This window comes from Pelodiscus sinensis, chromosome 6 (genome assembly GCF_049634645.1).
Source record: "Pelodiscus sinensis isolate JC-2024 chromosome 6, ASM4963464v1, whole genome shotgun sequence".
In the NCBI taxonomy this organism is placed as follows: Eukaryota; Metazoa; Chordata; order Testudines; family Trionychidae; genus Pelodiscus; species Pelodiscus sinensis.
The window spans coordinates 32,949,475-32,963,105 of NC_134716.1; the positions used below are offsets into that span (position 1 = coordinate 32,949,475).

Sequence of the window (13,631 nt, forward strand, 5' to 3'; positions counted from 1 at the left end):
GGAGACCCGATCGGGAGTGTGCTTGTCGTGGGAGTTTAGACTGCAGACGTATAGGGCGAAAATAAATGTAAAGTCACTGACCTGCAGCCACCTCTCCGCCCCAGTTAAAATCCTATACATTCCATTCCAGGGAGGTTTTTTTAAACTGAGATAGGACTCTACTGGATTTCTGATATGCTTAAAAACGTCCAGGAGCTGCAAACCTTAAACAGTAGTAGTGTTTGATTTTACAGAGTCCAAGAATCCAATAGCCATATATAGGAAATGGCACGATCCTTGCCCAGATTAATGTAAAAACTAGTATCAGATGGAAACAAAGAATGAGACAAGTTAATGGGAAAAAAACAACAAATGATCTGGTAGCACTTTATAGACTAACAAAAAGTGCTACCAGACCATTTGTTGTTTTTTTCTGTAACAGACTAACTCGTCTATCCCCTGAAGTTAGTGGGAGTTAGAGGAAGGACAGGGCAAAAGTCCATAATGTACACAATTACTCATGGAAAGAGAAACCCATCATGATCCAGTAATTGAAAGTTTGGCTAATTTCTGGATTTAGGGAAAGAATTGCAACTTTAAAAATAGTTCTTTGGCCTCCTTTTATAAAATATCAATAGAAGGGTTACACTTCAAAATATGCTAAATTTGTCTTAAGTGAAGTTACTTCAATGTGCACTGTATTGTGTAAACTTCCCGATGCATACTCTAGGTACCTAAAATACAGCAAATAAAGAGATAAAGATTTAAGGTAATTTCTTAAGGGTGCCCACTGTAGCCAAGGAATGCTTTTATGGGTACATGTTGTCAGGGAGGAAAACTCTTATGGATAGTGAAAAAATAATTTTAATCCATTTAAAATGCTTGTGGGTTATTTGCTGCTATTAGAGATAGTCTCCCTTCACTGACAAGCCTAATAAAAGTTCAGTATTAATGCTACATACTTCAGCTGTTTCTTTTTTTCAACATCTTGTAATTCCCTTCAAAGACTTTTGTATTTTAATTAAACAAGTAGAATATAACCTCACCAAATAAATAGATCATATCTCTGTTATTTGAAACTTGTTTCTTTTGCTGGGAAAAGTTATTTGACAAGTAGCGACTGTACATATTTATACACATATTTTTTAGACTGGTTCATCAAAATTGTAGCCTGAGGAGTCTCATTAAACTGAGTGCGCTGAGCAATTTTCCATCTTTGAACAGAAAATCAGCCATGCTGGAGCCAGTCGTTTCACCCTGGGCGGATAGTATCTAAACAAGATCTGTGAATTAATTTGCTACCATAGGTGGATTTGACTTTTAACCACATATGACCTTTTGATGTAAAGGTTTAGCAAGGTGGTGGCAAGTTCGACTTGTTGCAGAGATCAACGCCCAGTAGGGTTTGTGAAAATTAGTGGTGAGCTAATATTCCCTTGAGTGGGATTTATTAACAATTTCCTCTTCATGGAGAATAGTGATAGAAATGTAGCCGTGTTTGTCTGGGGTAGCTGAAGCAAAATGCAGGACAATGTAGCACTTTAAAGACTAACAAGATGGTTGACCATCTTATTAGTCTTTAAAGTGCTACATTGTCCTGCATTCTCTTCATGGAGGTGATGGTGCCAATTTGATACACAGGTACGAATAAACCTTTTGTTGACATTGAGAACCTGTCCAATCCTTGTCTAGTTTCTAACTATCCATCCATCTCTCTTATGATTTTACACTACTTACCTCACCTTAATGTTTGACTGCTTTTTTTTTTTTTGTATCTACACAACTTGATGAACTGCTGGTGACTGAACAAAACCAGGGCCATCTGCACATTATGGGACACAGTGTAGAGATAATGCTTGTCTTCTCCATATTATTGTCATACTTATTGCCATATAGTTAATGTTTGAAATATCATCTGCTTTACTACTATTATTGAGAATGTTTACTTTTAATGTATTAAACGTGTTTACCATTTGAAAGCACCTGTGAAATAGACTTTGTTGTTAATACAAAACACAGTGAGCAAATAGAACCATTTTTCACTCCTCCCAAAAACTAATTTAAATTATAGAAAATCCTGTGTGCTCCTTTACAATGCACCATATCCTCCTTCTCCAAATCACTTCAAGTAAAACCCTGAGGAAACAGTCCTTTCAGCATACCCTGAAGGCTAACTAACTTGTGCTGTCAGACTAGAAAGTATTATTTCCTGAACAAGGACAATTTATTTATATTTGTAGTTAGATAACTTTTGTAGTCCATCTTGTGGTAAATATCAGAGGGAAATATGGGTACAAAGAAGTAGTCTTTGAAATATCTACCAAAATACTTATGTTGCCATGTTACCAAGACCACCACACTGACCAAAAAAGGGTTGAGAGTCCGCGAGCTCCATCCGCCCCCATGCTGTTAAACCTGTGAAAGGTGTCAAACATGGAAGGAGCAGATAAAAGAAGAAAACCCTAACTTAGTGATGGTTGAATGTGGGAAGAAATATATAATTTAATGAAGCCCTATTAGGGAAAACCTGGCTAGGGCTAGAGCCTAACTAGTGACTTCATGGAAGGAAGGACCAGTGAAGGCTAGCATCTAATTAGACACACCTAAATGTCAGAGCTGCCTTGGGGCAAGTAGACCTAGTATAGCATGTTACTTTTGTTCCTAAATTAATTTGGACCTCCCCCTCTCTGCAGGAACTTGCAGATGAGCCAGCTGGAGAAGAGGCTGTGAGAAATGCTTAGCTCCTAACCATGAGAGGAAGCAGCTTGGGAATCCAGCAGAAGTTCTGGACATATAAACCCCATTTGCTTCATGTAGAGTCTCTTGATTGGAACCTGGAGAAAAGGATGGCTCTGGGTTCCTCTCCTGGACCATCTAGGGCGGGAATGTGAAGACCCTGGTGCCAAGGGCTGGCAGGCCCAAAATCCTGAAGTTGGATTGAACCTCTGGTGTGATAATGTCAGGCCATTGGTATGTTGGATTCTGGTTTCCCTGAAAGGAGCAGGACTAAGTGACCCAACTAGAGGGCTAAATCACTGCAAATTCGGAGGACACCAAAGGCGGTAAACTACTACCATGCCTAGCCATGAGGGCATGTGCTTATGGGGAGAGGCTTTTTCACACATCCTTTCAGTGTAGTACCTGAGTTTTGTCTCCAAAATGTTTACTTGTGGACATAACCATATGAGACAGGGAAGTTTTTATCCCCATTTTATCAATGGGAAACTGAGGTACTGAAAAAGACTTCAAAGACTGAATGGAAGGATGGAAACTATGATTCATTTGGATGCTTGTTCACCTGGAAGGAGTAGAACTAAAATGGAGGAAGGGCAGAGTCACAAGATGAAGCAGACTGCTGAAGGATATAGTGATTGTTGTTAGGGCCATGGGTGGAGGAGAGCCAACTTCAAGAGGGGAGCTTGCTTGGTGAGTTCATGTTTCTTACAAATATAATTTTTAAAGCTAAACTATTGGCACTTGGTTCTAAGGCAAAGGAAGATTCTGTGGTAAAGTTAGAGGCCGTGGAGTACATAGAGCTTTCTAATAACTCCCCATATGCCTCTAAACTGCACATCTTCATCATGAAGGCAAAAGTATGAGTTCAAACTCAAAAAGGCTTACTGATTCCTGGAAGAACATATTGATACTTCTGGAACTGGGTAATCATTACTGCCATGTCTTTCCAAGTAGTATAATTTGCACATTGCATATTAGCACTGCTGTAACTTGTTCTTTCCAGGAAATCAAGGATATGGGCCATGACTTCAATGTAAGTATATTAATATTTTGTATCTATATAGCAGTTTTCATCCAGACAAACAAATCTGAGATGTGTTTTACAAAACCTTCACACAATCTGACCTATTTGATTATATTTAATCAATATTTAAAATGCATTAATATTTTAGTGACCATGAATGACTATTTTAGTTTGCAGGGATACAACTTAATATCCCATTTAACAAAACTTCTGTAAACTTGAGTGCTTTAATGGGAAAATGGCATTTGCTTGTTAAGGATCAAAGTTCAAATCCAAATAGATGTTTATGGCCTTGAATCAGTGTGTAATGGACAGGTGTTCTCATTGTAAACCAGCCACACACAGGCCACCAGCTGTGCTAAATTACTCTTTCTTCATGAGAAGCAAACTCTACTCATGTTAGGGTTGAGGTCATTAGTAGTGCAGTGTTGGGGATGTTCCTCCTCTTTCTGGCCAAGAGGAAGTGCACAGTAATAGTAGCTGTCTGCTGTGCGGGAGTGTATAAGATGAAAATGGTGACCCCTGGAAGAATGGATAAAGAAATGGATCAGGATTCAGGTCAGGACAAGTGATCCATACTCTAATGCTTTATTAGGGAGACTATTGTGGGGATGGGGCAAAAGGGAAGTAGCAAACACTGCATAGCTGGATTCAGACTAATGTAAAGTAGGAAAGTTAACAATTTTCCTTTCATGGTTTCAGAGTATGTGAGTGAAATGATCATGTGATGTGCACATTTATCTCCTTTGACCCTCACAGGTTTATCTATTCAGGAACTATGCAAGGGTTTTGGAATGTTTCAAAACTTTACAAACTAGTATGGAAGAGGAATGGGCATGAAATGGATTAAGCTAGTGTAAGTTAGCAAATCATGTGCATTGAAGGAGATGACTTGTATCTATGTAGTGGCTTACTACATTTGAGTCTGAATTTTTTTTTTTAAAGTCCTAATCTGTTTAGCACTGTATAACACACACAAATATTCCCTGACTTGAGAAGCCTACAATGAAAGGCTCTGTCTATATTAGTGTGAATCTTACTGTGGACACAGCTCCACAGACTAGTTTTTATCACTGTTAGTTAAACATACATGATGGTTAGAATACTGGAGACCATTGGGGAAAAATGAGAAGCCATTCAAGTATTTCTATGCTAGGTTTCCCATGGATGAGATTTTTCTGGAAAATATTCCCTAAAGTAGGTATAGCCTGAAAGGCAAATAAGATAAGCCACAGTAGTGTCTTAATGTTTTATCTATGCTGCAGTCATGCCTAAACTAGGAAAATAGAACATCCTTAAGCAAAAGCTGAGGTTCTGTGCAATACCTATCTGAGGAAGGGAGGGCAAAGTGGCTTTACATTGCTAAATTACAGCAGTTTCACTAGGCTGTTCAATGGACATCAAGAAGGCTATGGACCTGTACTTCATGCTCCCTGTATCAGAAATGACAACAGATATTGTACCATGCAGCCACTGGGATTGGTCCAGCGCGCCGCCCCCCCCCCCCCAGTTACAACTAACATTTCTTTAAACTCTCATGTAGACAAAGTTGTAAGTTCCTTGTCTTAAACCCTAGATGACCTTCCATTTCTGGGGTTAACTACGATAAGCTAATTTTCCTTTCACCTTTTACACATGACTTTTTTCTCTTGTCTACACTAGTTGGCTAATTGATTATTGTGGCAGCTGATATATTTTTCTAACACACTGGCTTGACATACCTTAGGACTGGTGATCAGGGGAAGAGGCTAGTATAGGGTTTTCTATTCTTTTTTTTTCTGACTGGGTTTTGAGGGGTTAAAGAAATGCCTTGAGGGATACGAATAAGCTGAGAGTGAGGTTTGTTGTGGAAAGATTGGGAGAATATTCTAAGCATAGGGGACAGCAAGGAAGAAAGCAGGGACACAGAAATAAAGAGGGCATTGGGGCTGATGTCACTGCAATGGACAAAAGGTCTGATATGTAGACTAAATCATAATTCAGATTGGACTAGGCTGACTAGCTCAAGTTCTAGTGAGGCTACTGTTAAAGCTCCTTACTGTTACAAAAATACTACAGAACTGCAAAACCTATACATTACAATGTAAATGTATGGTGAAAGGTCATGGCTCCTGAATGCACCACAGTTCAGGCAGTACCCAGACTGCTCAACTTATCTAGAGAAAAGGCCACACATGCAGTCTTTGCAAAGTTTATAGCGTCACCCACCCTCACGCCTTGCATAAATTCAAACCAGCCCCATTCACTGCAGAGGGACGCTTGGTGGGGGGAGCAATAATAAACTGCACTGCAGGCTGCAGATGTACGTGTATCGCAGCCAGGCTGCTCAGGCATTGCCCTTTTAACGCTGTTCCGCAGGCAGCAGAAGGGAGGAGGAGATGGAGGAGTGGAGTTCATCTGAGGACACAGTCCCAGTTCTCAGAAATCCCTTCGCTGCTGGAACATCGAGCTCCCTTTACTGCAGTTGAACAAACTGCCCTAGATTGGGGGCTGGTGAGCCCGCCCCCAGCTCGTGCACGGAGCTCAGGGCGCCTAAGCCCACGTGAGCTGCACTGAAATTAGCACCTACACCTCAGAGACAGACAGTGCAGGGCGGGGGAGGGGAACCAATTGCTGGGGTTTCTGACAGCAAAGGTTGCTGGCTGCCTTTTGGCCCCGGGCCACCATCCCTGTTAATGTCATTCCATGCAAATAGTGTATCCCTTTGTTCCCTGCGCTTCTTGTGGGGCGCGCCTTGCAGAGCCCCAGCGGAATCCGCTTTAACCCCCTCTTGGGGGGGGGGGGGGGAGTGCCCTGGTGTTGTGCCGGGTAAGGGGGAGGGCACAGGGCTGGGCATGCTGAGGTACAGGGCAAAGGGGGAGGCTGCTCGTGCTTGGCAGGGACTATGGGGGTCGGGGCATGCCACCCTCCTTTGGTGGCTGTAAAAGCACCTGCTCAAGCCGTGGGGCAGGCTGGCTCATATGCCTGCAGATCAGCCATTGCCATGCGTGCTGGGGGCAATGGGGGGGGGGGGGGCGAGGAGGCGGCCCCCTCCCCGGGGAGCTCCCCACCCCTATGAGTCAGTCCCGCAGCCCTTCCCGGGGCTGTTTTGCTGCACAGCGTGTTCCCTGCCTCGCCTCCCCCGTCTCCAGTCTCCCCCGCCTGGGTAAACAGCCGGGGCTCGCTCGCCCGCCCCCCTGGGGGGCGCCCCCCGCCCGCTCGACAGCCTCGTTCGCCCCGCCCCCTTCCCCCGCCCGGCGGCACAGCCTCGCCGCCTCCGCTCCCGCCCACCCTGCCGCGGCCGGGCTCCTCCCCGCTTCACCTCAGATGCCCTCGGCTGCTCGTCCCCCCTCCCCTCTCCCGCGCTGCTCAGCTCCCGCCCCCTCGCGGCCTCTCCTCCGGCTCAGCCCCCGCCGCAGCAGCGGCTCCTAGCGAGCCCCGCACCCATGCGTGGGGGAGGGCTCAGCCCTGGGCGCACCCCGGGGAGGGGGGGGTCGCTGCGGAGCTGCCCCCCCCCCTGCTCTTCCTACACAGGGGCGGGGGAGGGAGCCGAGCCGGGGCTGTTTACGGCTGCAGCTTGCAGTGGGCAGGGCAGCCCGCGGGGTGTGGGTGTGTCCGTCCCCTCTTCCCCCCCCCCCCCCAACCCGTGCAGCCGTGAGACCGACTGGGGGGGGGGGGGGGTGTTTACACTGCGTCTCCCGGGAGGGGCGGTGGCGGTGACGTGCACGGCTCCGAAGCGCAGCTGTGTGAATCCTGGCATTAGAGCGCACGCAGACTCCCGGGAGCCCTGTTAATTGTTAACCCCAGGCCATGTGGCTTCCTGTGCAGCCTGTCTCCACGCAGGAGTGGATCGTTGTAGGTAAACCCGTAGAAAAACCGATTTCATGAAATTGGCACAATATGGGCCGGGGGCAGAGTGCAGCTCTCTCACCATGAAGGGGTTGCTCGCTATTGGGTAGCTTGGCTTCAATACTTAGCATAGCTCTGCAATGCTTTGTGGCTGCTACAACTGCTGCATCCTCACAAGGGTTTGCATCGATTTAACCAAATCCGTCCTTACAAGGTGCACAAACTGCAGATGATCCCTACATTCAAACCTATCATTAACCCTTTTGACCTGAGTAGTTTGCTAGTATTTGGGGGCTTGTGGGTGGTTGTTAGAAGAGTGGCGGAGCTAGGTATTTCACAGAGAGTGTACACAATCTCTGGTAGGAATCACACTGGAGACAGTTTCCTTGCTTAATAGTCCAAGCCTCTTTTTTCTACCCCTACTTTACCCGAAAAGCTATTGGCTTTCAAGGGTTACACTACACTACCAAGAGTTTTTTCCTGATCTCCTTGGGTTTCTGCTTCCTTCTCTGTCTACTTCTGAGGTGTGTCTGATTTCATTTACTTTCACTCAAAAACAATGGTACCAGTTCATTTAAAACGATATAGGACCGCTGGCAGAACATTTACTTCCATCAAAAACAATACCCAGCTGACTGCATTAGCATTCAGTCTCCCCTTCACTCCTCCCCCTTACAACTTCTGTAGTGTGGGGCCTGACCAGCCTTGTGTGTGGCCTTATGTCTTAGGAGGCAATGGCTTTTATTGTTTCAGCAATCTTATTCCAAATGGAGCCTAATAGCTTCTTATGTTTGTCCTTAGCAAAGGGAGGCTGTTACACCAGCAACCCCCAGCAAGCAGCATTACATTATAAAGTCCTGTGATCTTGGCTGAGTCCATGTTATAGCCGTGATCACCAGAGGTAATCGGAATGATACCCCTTCACTTTAAAAGAGATGGGACAGCTGGCAGGGCATTTGCTATCATCTTGTGCTGAAAGACTTCAGTTCCAGGTAAATTATTTGAAACCATAGTAAAGAACAGATTTATCAGCCACACAGATGAATATGATATGGTTGGGAAAGAGTCAACACAGCTGTTGTAAAGGGAAATTATGACTCACTAATCTCTTAGAATTCTTTGAGGGGGTCAACAAAGTTGTGGACAAGTGTTATTCAACAGATACGGTGTACTTTGACTTCCAGAAAGTCTTTGACATGTCACCAAAAGCTTTTAAGCAAAGTAAGCAGACATGGAATAAGAGGGAAGGTCCTGGCATGGATCAGTAAATAGTTAAAAGATTGCCCATTTAGTCATACCGTTTGTTTCCAGTTTTCACAATGGAATGGTAAATAGTGGGGTCACCCAAGGATCTGCACAGGGACCAGTGCTGTTCATCATATTAATGAATGACCTGAAACAGCCCGTACACAGGAATTTCTGTGGGGAGGGATGCTTTTTTCGTGTGGTAAATGTGGACTGCAAGGGTGCGAATGGACCACGTTATGGTCCCCCAAATAAGTATGCTCTGACCGGCTGGGGAAAGGCAGGAGTGGTGCATTGCTGAGCCTCCCTCCGCCATGCTCCAGCGGTGATGGGATGGCTGGGGGGCTGATTTCCCTCCCACCCCCCACCGACAGGAGTGAGGCCAGGAGCAGGGCTGTGCCTTGCTCCTGGGTGAGGAGGGGACAGGGAATCAGCCCCAGCCTTCCCCCCAGCCGGAGGAGGGAGGAGGGAGTATGGAGGAGGGAGGCTCGGGCAATGCACCACTCCTGCCTTCCCCCGGCTGGCCAGAGCATGCTTACTTGGGAGACTATGGGAGGTGTTCACACCCTTTCTTATCCCTCCCTGAAGATGGGCCTGTGGAGAGGGGTAAATAGTGAGACATCAAAATTTGCAGATGATGCAAAAATTACTGAACCTTGTTACACTGGAGCAAACTGTAAAGAGTTACATAGGGATTTCACAAAAATGGGTAACTGGGCAACAAAATGGCAGATGAAATTCAGTATTTATAAATGCAAAGTGATGCACATTGGAAAAAATATTCCCACCTGTAACTACAAAATGATGAGGTCTAAATCATCTATTACCATTCAAAAAAGAAATCTTGGAGTCATCATGACTAACTCTCTGAAAACACCTGCTCAGTTTACAGCAGCAGGCAGAAAGCTAACAGAACATTTAGGAACCATTAGGACTGGGATATAAAATGAGACAAAATGTCATAATGTAACCATTTAAATCCATGGTATGCCCCCTTGAATACTGTATACAGTTTTGGTCATCCAAGAAAGATATATTGGAACTGGAAAAGGTTCAGAAAAGGACAACAAAAATAATTAAGGCATATGGAACAGCTTCTCATGGGTGTCGTGTGGCTTAGGTGGGGGAAGGGTCTGCCTTCCCAAACTGCCAGCCTGGCCCCACCTGCAGAACGCCTGCTGTAGGTGTATTGGGGGCGGAGTGTTGCTGCCCCAGAGCACCCTCTCCCCGTGCTCTGAGGCAGGTTTGCCCATGCTGACATTTCCCTCTCCGGTGCTCTGGGGGCAGGGGAGGCTGGAACCATGTGGCCACCTCCCTTCCTGCTGCTCCTGGGGCTGGGGAGGTATGGGCTGACTCAGGCCATGGCCGCCTGTCTCCCCACTTCTCCCAGAGCCAGGGAGGCTGGAGCCACATGGCCACCTCCCTCCCTACTGCTTCTGGGAGTTGGGGAGGCTCAGGCTGTGCAGCCTCTTCCCTCCCTACTTCTCTGGGGATGCTGGGGCACACACATGCTCTTCCCTTCCCTGTCGTGGTGGTGGGACATGTGCATGCTTGGTGCACTGCTCCTCCTCCTTGCCTCTCTGTGGTGAGAGCAGGGCCTGAGTGGAGGGGGAAGGGCTGTAGATGGGCCTGGGGGCCTGCCTTCCCCAGGACCAGCTGCACTGCCTGCCTGCCCGCCCATGTGGCTTCCGTATGAGGAGAGATTAATAAGACTGGGACTTTATAGCTTGAAAAAGAAAAGAGATTGTCATGCGGGGACATGCCTGAGGCCTATAAAATCATGTCTTATATAGAGAAAGGAGATGAGGATGTGCTGTTTACTCCTCATAATATGAATCAGGAGTCACATTCTGAAATTAATAAGCAGTAGATTTAAAACATACAAAATGAAGTATTACTTCATACAATGCACAGTCAACCTGTGGAACTCTTTGCCACAGGGTGTTTTGAAGGCCATGACTAAAACAGGGTTCAAAAAAGGACTCTTTGAATTGCTGGGCCCTGGGAGAGTTGCCCCTTTGTCTCCCCCCCCCCCCTCCACTCCAGTTGGCAGGCCTGCTTGATGATTACCTGTTCTGTTTATTCCCTCTGGGGCACCTGGTACTGGCCACTGTCAGAAGACAGGATACTGGGCTAGATGGACCTTTGGTCTGACGCAGTATATTTGTTCTTATGTTCTTTATCTTCTGTCCCAGACAATCAGATCACCTGGGTCCTCTCTTGTCATCCCTTTGTTCTCCCACTGACAGAACTACCTGATTTTCATATCACCTGGGCCCTCTCTCTTTGTTCTGAAGCAAGAGTGCCCAGGGAGGTTGTAGAATCTCCATCACTGGAGATATTTAAGAGCAGGTCAGACAGATACCTATCAGGGATGATCTAGACAGTGCTTGGTCCTGCTGTGGGGGCAGGGCACTGGACTTGATGACCTCTCAAGGTCTCTTTCACTTCTGTGATTCTCGCACTGGATGAGACTGGCTGGCTTCCAAGATAGGCCTCCTGGTCATCAGTTGTTAAAGGTCCACTGTGTCCAGAGCATTGTGTGTAGTCCACCTGGCTAGGCCAGGTCACACCTGATAAGGGGAGCTGCTAGCCTTGCTGGGCCCCTGGGCAGGGTGTGGGATCGGGGCAGCCAGCTCTTAGCGCTGCCCAGACTGCAATGTGCCCCTCAAGCCAGCACTCAGAGTCACTCAGAACATGCTGCTGTGACACACCATTAGTGATTTAAAGGACCCGGGGATCTAGGCACTGTCACTGCTGCAGTGGCATTGTCTATGAGCTCTGGGTCCTTTTACATTTCTGGCCACGGGGCAATTTTCCCCTTTGCCCCCCGTTGTTCGTGGACCTGGGCCTGATCCTCTGCAACAATAAACACCTCTCTCAGCACCTGATTAAATATGCACAGTATTAATATAAATCATTTAAAAAAAATTCCCCACCTTGTCACACCTGGTATGACCATTCTTATGTTGCATCTAATTGTTTTGCAGAGGAAGGATCTGATGGGCATCATGGTCAGTGTAGTGTGCATGGTATTAGGGCCAAGGTGGAAAAAGTATCCAGGAGTATTGTTGGCTGTTGGAGTTAGTAATTTTATTTTGTTGTAGTTACTTATTCCAAGTATGCTCCTTGAATTAGGATCCCTTGTTTTCAGATCTGTTTGTCAGTGACAGGGAGAACACTTTATCTCTAAGTCAGCAGAATAGGTGCTGAAAAGGTCCATCCTGTAGATCAGCCTATCTAGGCTCTGTACTCTTATGACACCCATAGCTTGTTCCAATGTATTGGAGAAAGGGATGCTAGATTTTTTGTAGCAGCTGGCCCTTCTTGACTTAATGGTTCAGTGGTCCTGAATTTTTCATTGATCTAGGTCACATTTAACCATAATCCCACATCAGAACAGACTGAAAGGAAAGTTATGAAATAAGAACCTACTTTCTGTTTCCCATGGCAAACGGCAGTAGTGGTACTATATTGCTACAACACTTCATCACAACCTTGCCTGCAGCTCTATTAGAGTACTCAGAGTCCCTGAATCCATTTATTTTCTATCCAATAGGTCTACTTATTTGAAGGAATTCTAATATATCCCTGAAGGCTTTGCTGCTTAAAGCTGTATCAAAAGAAGCATCCAAAGCTTTTTGCATGGTATCAGAACCATTGCAACCAAAGAGGTAAGGAAAACAAAAAGGCTTGGGTATAAACAGGAAATTGAGGCTTAAACATATAACTTGTCAAATGTTGTCTGAGTCTTTTTGTGGCTTTTTTTTAGTCATACAAAACCGCATGGATAGCATCTGCTTCCTTTAAAAAACGGTTTTTGATGACAAATCAGAATTTTCTATAGAACTATTTTGCAATCACTTCTACTTAACTGTGTTTACACTAGCTTCCTTCCTTCTACCCCCCGCTCCCACCAAAAACTATCAATATTGAATTACCACCCAGTGTAGTTCCTCCAGGGGACGTGCTAGAATACTAATGGAGGGTGGCCTATGGTATGTTTTACCACTGTGGCATCTAAACCTGCTGAGAACAGGTCTAGCTGCTACAGTAGTAGGCATGACATTGTCTAACATGCACAACTGCTCCTGCCATTGCTACCAGAGGTGGAGCTACATTAGTAGCTGGTGGGGCCCTCCAGCCCCAAGGCCTGTGTTCATGCCATAAACACAAAAATTAGATCACAACATAACTCTTTATGAAATGCTGCAACACAATGCTACTTTATTTCTTAGAACTCGGAATAACTAAAACAGGCACAATCGTACTTGTCTTGCTATAGGCTGTCACTCTGCAGACTCCGAATTAATGCATTTTACAGAGTCCTCAGGCCTGCAAACAGGATCAGGAAACAGTTTACAAAATGAAATAATATCTTGTAATTTTGTTTCAAATTCATCACGTAGACTATTGTAGACGGGATCACTGGAAAATGTGCATGAGAGGCAACTCTCTTTGAAGGAAGAGGGATCTGATAGTTGAGTGGGTCAGCAGGTTTTAGGGGGAGTAGGTTCTTAGACACACATTTGGATTGTGCATAAGAGCAAACAAAGGGTTAATTATGCCGCATATTAACCAGTTTTTCTTTTTTCTGCTTCCCACTTCATTAAAAAAAAATGATGTCCCTTTTCAAGGAATCTTCTGTAGATTCAGAATACTCATCTTCCTGAAAAATAGCTGAGACCCTACTTCATGCTTTAATTGTAGTATTAGTTGCTTAAGCCTATTTTTAGTATAATCACATTTGTATCATTCTGTGGCTTGTGCAGCTGTACGTTCACAATAAGGCTATGTCTACACTGGCGCAATCTTGCAC

The 13,631-nt window shown here is 45.5% G+C and overlaps 1 long non-coding RNA gene across 8 annotated transcripts in view; it reads left to right on the plus strand.

Moving 5' to 3' along the window:
* The first annotated feature begins 2,680 nt into the window (after positions 1-2,680).
* LOC112543827 (uncharacterized) overlaps positions 2,681-13,631 on the plus strand; it is a 153,045-nt gene continuing 142,094 nt past the window's right edge. For 4 of the 8 annotated variants that reach the window (XR_012904669.1, XR_012904673.1, XR_012904675.1 and 1 more), the window contains exons 1-2: positions 4,171-4,297; positions 12,372-12,486. This is a non-coding gene — a long non-coding RNA (uncharacterized LOC112543827). The other 4 variants (XR_012904672.1, XR_012904670.1, XR_012904671.1 and 1 more) reach the window with 4 other exon arrangements.